General features: G+C 53.3%; 1 protein-coding gene across 2 annotated transcripts in view; it reads right to left on the reverse strand.

Annotated features, from left to right (window-relative positions):
• Positions 1-5,190, reverse strand: part of LOC142075058 (SET-binding protein-like) — a 259,616-nt gene extending 254,426 nt beyond the window's left edge. Inside the window, exon 1 of one of the 2 annotated variants that reach the window (XM_075136058.1) lies at positions 4,133-5,190. The gene's annotated coding sequence lies outside the window, so the exon portion shown is untranslated. Of the gene's footprint in view, positions 1-4,073 lie in introns of both variants that reach the window. The other variant, XM_075136059.1, reaches the window with a different exon arrangement.
• Positions 5,191-6,000: the final 810 nt, after the last annotated feature.

Raw genomic sequence — 6,000 nt, forward strand, 5'->3', positions numbered from 1 at the left:
TTTAAAGCCCATCTTTAATCAGGATGACAATTTCCTAAAAGGATGAGTCATTTTATTTCCTCAACAATAATAACGGGAAAGAAAACTCTTTTTTTTATCAAGTTGGAAAGAAAGTAATGAGAATAGAACCTATAACAGCAGCAAAACCAGTCCCAGTAGAAACCACAAGCCCTGCAGCAAAACACTGGGAACTTTCTCCGCTAAAGTTCTCCCACAGACTCTCGCCTTTCTTGCTAGGCTTTGGACTAGCTCTAAACCTTGGATCGCTGCTGCCCTAAAAGTGCCTGGGCTTCCCAGCAACGAGGCTAGATTTGCCATGGGTTTCATCTGACCACCTATTTCTTTTGTGCACAGATTTGATGCCCTTCTCTCATCATCAAATGCATCCTTAATCGTGGCACTTAACACTCTCAAAACCCTGCGTGCCTGCATGTTATGGTAGGCAGAAATGACACGCTGAATTCTCTGAACATGGCTTAAATCCTATTCAATTGGCCCTACTGTGGGCCATGCATCATGGAGCACATTTTGGCAGTTATTAATGCTGCCTTTCAACATCATCGCAGACCCACAGATCATAGATACTCCAGAGATGGGTAGTTAACGGGGAGTAAGAAAGACCGCCTAGGCATACGGTTAAACAAATCAGTCATCAATTCACTGGGAGAGCTTTCATTTCCATCACAGCAATCTGTTGGATCCCCGAACTGTTTTTACGTGGTTCATTAGACAATAGCCTTTCTTGCTACTAGTTGGGTCAAGAGTCAAAATTGCTGTGTAATTGCAAGCCTCCGAGCACAAGGCAAGAGTTTTTCAGTCCTGGAGGGTGTTGTCCAAAGGGGAAAGAAAACAGAAGGGAAAGATTATGTGTGAGCAATTGAGCCCTACTGAGAGGGCAAAAAAAAGTCACTGAAACTGGGATTAGCCAAATCTTGTAACGGAAAACAAGAGTCCTGTTGGTAAGCTGGCACTTACACCTAAGAGATGTGTGTGCCGGGGAAAAGGAGCTCAAAGGATGGGTCGAAACAGGCCAGAAGAGGAGATTAAGCAGCATCTGAAGCCAAAAACCAATGGTTGGACCTTTTCAAGCTTTTAACTCCTTGGGTTCATGAAGCACATGGTGATAGCAGTTATTAAAAAAGAACAGTTCCCAACTTAATCAAACTACATTATTGGAAATGATATTGAGGAACCTCGGTGGACAAACCCAGTAAATATCAACTCAAGCTAAATAGCTCAGTTATGATTATTATTAATAATAAATCATGGCCACTGTTTCTTTTGTTTGCCAACAAATAGCATAGTTTATGACTCTGCACAAACCTAACACACCATTTTATTATATTTCAGAGAGTGCATCCTCTTAAAATGATAATGTGTTAATAATCTGTGCTGGGCTTTTTGGCAGGAACCAAAGAGCTCAAACAACTTGAAATAACATCAGCAAAAAATTATTTATTCCCCATCCCTAGTTGCAGAGAAAACAGAGGTTTTCTTGGCTCGGTTACTTCTCAATAGATTTCTGGTTTCAATTAAAACTTTGAGTCTGAGAAGTTAAAAAAAAAAAAGCCAAAGCCAATAAGAGATGGAAGAGAAGTCTCCATTCACTGAGTGTTGCTGCTTCCCCCCCCGCCCCCCGCTTTTACATAACCCTTCTGAGCTAAAAGCAGAGATTAAAGTACAACTACATTGTTTGGAGGGTTTTTTCTCCTTTCAGCTAAAAACCAAATGGAGATGAAAAAAGTTTCTGCTTTGAGTGGAAAGTAGGTTCAGACTGAGGGGAGTAATCTCAGTGAAGGCCAAGGAAGCGCAGGAAGGTGTGCGTGAAGCAGCCACTTGCGCATTTTCTCCGATAGGCATTTTTTTCTCCCGTTTACGATAAAAGGTCCTAGACACTTGTTTCCTCAGGTTCGTGCTATCGCTGCCTAACGTTAGACTGCCGATTATATCATTACTGTAGCCTGCACCAAGTTAGTCCTGGCTGCAGGGGCTGTCGGATCAATAATTGTTCCCATTTGGGTCCATAATATTCAACACGGGATTGGATTTGCCAGCAGTCCTTTACCCCTGAAATCCTCCTGTCAATACGAAAAGGATCGGATTACTTTCCTCTGACAGCAGAGGACTAGCAGGCTCAGCGCTTTGCTCGCCCCGCACATCCTTTGCGGTTTGACAGGCGGACATAGAAGGCAGCACGGCGGGTCCCCCCCGGCCCGGCCCGGCCCGGCCCGGCCCCGCAGCTAATGAAACACCTCTGTTTGCGGGGGGAGAAGCCCTGCCCGGCTTCCCCCTTTATCCCCCCCTCCATCCCTCCCCGCCGGCCGCATTTGCTTGTGGCGGACTCCTCCCAGTGCCCGGCTCGGCTCGCCGAGCTCACGGCAGCCGCCGGTCCACACCCCCAGCCCGGGGAGGGGGCATCGCCACCCCACGGCACCGGGGTGGGTGGGCAGTGCCCCCCCCCGCCTCCTCCAGCCACCTCCCCATGCACCCCCCCACCATGCACATCCCTCCTCCCCCGCGGGGAAGCCCCCCTGCATCTTCCCTTGCAAACCCGCCCGGGGACCGGGGACCTGTCCGACGGGGGGTGGCCGGGCAGGGGGTGTCCCCCCCCCCGCCCCGACCACCGCAGGCGGCCGCTCCCCGGGTCCGGCTCCCGGCAGCGAAATGCCCTTTTAGCATCAGGCGTCAGGCCCGAGATTATCAGTGCCGTTTATTTGAAGCGGAAACGAATCGGAAATCCTTCTCTCAACTGCCGTTTTAGACACATAAATATACACAGGCAGCGCAGGGGACCGGCAGTGCCCGGTGTGATGCACACACACACGCACACACACGCACACGCACGCACACTCACACTCACATACTCACACCGGGAAACAAGGGGAGGGGGTCCCCGCCTCGCCGGAGGGACCTGATTTCCCGGGAGACCCGGCGAGGAAGGGGTGTGTGTGAGTGTGTGAGTGTGAGTGTGAGTGTGTGTGAGTGTGAGTGTGTGTGCACGGAGGTGGGCAGGGAGCCTTGCGCCAGGGCTGGAGTTGACAATAGCCGCCCGCAGCTGCAGGCTGCGTTTTGCGGCCCCCCCCTCCAATACAAACACACACCCCCTCCCTCGATAATATCGGCGATATTCAAACCGCCCAAAGCTGAACTCCAATTCCACCCGGGGAAGGGGAGAGAGGGGCCACCGGGGTCCTGGGGGCGGCAATCACCGGCTTATTAATAACCATTATTAACGCGCCTCACTTCGCCACCCAGCCGGGGGGAGCGGGGGGGTCCCGCATTACTAATTACCCCCTCCCCTTCTCCACCCACCCCCCCCCCAATATGCTCCTGCAAATCGCCGCTTTTCGGGGCTGCGTGTCCTTTTCAATGTCACAACAAGCGCGGGGCCGTGGCGGCCGCCCCGGGGCAGCGGCTCTCCGCCCCCCCCGCACCCCCGCCCCGCACCCCGCACCGCCGCGGACCCCCGCGCCCACGCAACACACGCACACACACTCGCACACACACACACACACACACACAGAGACACACGCACACACACTCTCACACAAATCCCCATAAGGTTACAATGTTGCTCTCTAGCTCCACTTAACCTGCAATTTACGAAGCGGGGGGGGTCTCCCCCCCTTCTCCTTTCCACACGCACACACAGAGCTGCCACCTACCCCCGGCACCGTCGGGAAAACACATACAGGCTACCAAAGGGGTTGGGGGGGGAGGGAAATAAGGGGGGGTAAATACATTATGCAAACTCCTAAAAAAATTGCAACCCCTTCCCAGCAGCACGGTCTTCCCCCCCCCCCCAACCGCACACATACACACCCCCCCACCAGCCACAAAGCGTGGGGAGGGAAGGGGTCGGAGGGGGAGAGGAGGACTCGCATGCATTGCACAGCGGAGAAATATTCCCCCCCCCCCAAATAAATAAAGCCCTTTCCGCGCCATTGCAAAGTCACAACACGAAAAAAAGGAGACGACATTAACTTTTGCATGCAGAGGGGAAAAAGGGAGGGGGGGGAAGGGAAAAGAGAGGGGGGTAAGACCCTCCCGCAATCCGGATCATCAAGACAGACCTTTCCTCGATGGCTCAGGTTTTTTGTTGCTTTTTTTTTTTTTTTTTTTTTTTACTAACCCATATCCCCAAAACGGCAAGCGGGGGCTTCTTAGCAGCTTCCTCTTCTTCTTCTTTCTTCCTCCTCCTCCTCCTCCTCCTCCTCCTCCTCCTCCCTCGGATTCCCCCCTTCTTGTCTCTTCTCTTTTAGATCCCGGTTTCAATCCCTCGCCACAGCCCCCAAAGGTGCTTTTGCTTGTGTTGCGGCAAACCCATGGCGGTGTTCATCTGTCAGATTAGGGGAGCGCACGGCCGCGCAGCACACGCAGAGCGGAGAGGGAGGAGGGCGGGGGGGGAGGAGGGAAGGCACCCGGGGAGAGGGAGATGGACGGACAGACAGACGGATAGATAGCTCGATAGATAAATGATAGATAGATAAATAGAGCGAGATAGAGCGAGAAGGGGGGAAAATGGCGTCTTGGAAGCCGGAATCCCGGAGTAAATCAAATTAACACGCAACACCCAGAGCAGTCCCGGCTAATTTTAGCAGGATCCAAAATAAAATGAAAAGGAAAAGGGGGGTGGGAAGGAGGAGAAGGAGGAGGGGGGGTGAAAGAAAGGAGGAGGGGGGGAAGGAGGAAAAAAAAAGGGGAGAGAAAAAAAAAAAGAAGAAAAAAAAAATCAATGCACTGGATAAAATCCTGGATTTGAAATCGATGGAGCTTGTCTCTGTCTCTCTGGCTCTCTCGCTTTTCCTTTTCTTTTCCTTCTTTTTTTTTTTGGAAGGGGGGCTTTTTTTGCTTTCTGTTTGTTGTTGTTAGTTGTTTGGGGGCCTTTTGAAGGGGGGCGAGGGGGGAAGCGTTTTCGGTTTTGCTTTTCCCGGCGAGGAGTTTAAAAAAAGAAAAAAAAAAAAAACAAACCACGAAAAGAAAGAAAGAGCAAAACCCCGCGACGAGAAAAGGGCTGCTTTGGCGGCGAGGAAGCTGTTCCCTTTATTCCGGCTCTCGTCTCCGGAGCGGGCCGGTGCTGGTGCCGGAGCTCCGGCGGGCTGCGGGGCTGCGGCCGCCCGCTCCCCCCGCCGCGCCGCCCCGCGCCGCCCCACGCCGCCCCACGCCGCTCCGCGCCGGGCCGCGCCGGGGGAGGGCAAAGGGGAGGCGGAGGGGGAAAAAACACCCCCTTTTCCTAACGGGCACGGGAGCGATGCTCACAGACACACAGACACACACCCCCCCCGCCCTCCGCGCTGAGAGTACAGTCTCGGAAAGGGGGCGGCTGGGGGCTGCTTTTTGCTCCCCGCTGGATTTTCCTTTCTCTGTCTTTTATTTTGTCTTTTGGTCTGGTTCCCCCCTCTCTCCCTCTCCCTCCCTGCAAGGGGCGGCGATTTGTTTAAGCAGATCTGGGAGCTGATGGCTCCGTCTTTCTCTTTCCCCTGTTTCGCTCGCTCGCTCCCCGAGTCCTGCAGCACTGGGGCGGGCGGGGGGGGGATAAATGGTAATGATCAGGCACACACACACACACACAGACACACAGACACACACTCGGTGTGGCTGCAATGCTCAGCCCTGGGTTAATGTACTCAACAGTGCCACTACCTGACACAACAGCAGCAGTGATGGGGGCAGGGGAGAAAAGGCGGAGAAGGTGAGACTCAGGTTAGTGGTATTTATCCCACTCCAATCTCTCCCTCTCCCTCCCCCCCCCCCCCCCCCCCATCCTTTTCACAGCGCAGTGCCCTGTGCAGGAGATTTTGGGGGTCCAGTGACTACTGTTCAGACCTGAGGTGAGGAATCCCTCTCTGGGGCTAGGGGAGACCAGCAAGGACTCCCAACACCTATTTTAAGGATAAAAGCCCCCCCACACCTTTCAGTAAGAAGCAGTAACAGTGCCCAAAATACAGCACAAATTCAGCTCCGGGCCAGTGGAGCTGTGCAAAATCCAAGTCCTTGGGC

The sequence above is a fragment of the Calonectris borealis genome, chromosome W, assembly GCF_964195595.1.
Source record: "Calonectris borealis chromosome W, bCalBor7.hap1.2, whole genome shotgun sequence".
In the NCBI taxonomy this organism is placed as follows: Eukaryota; Metazoa; Chordata; class Aves; order Procellariiformes; family Procellariidae; genus Calonectris; species Calonectris borealis.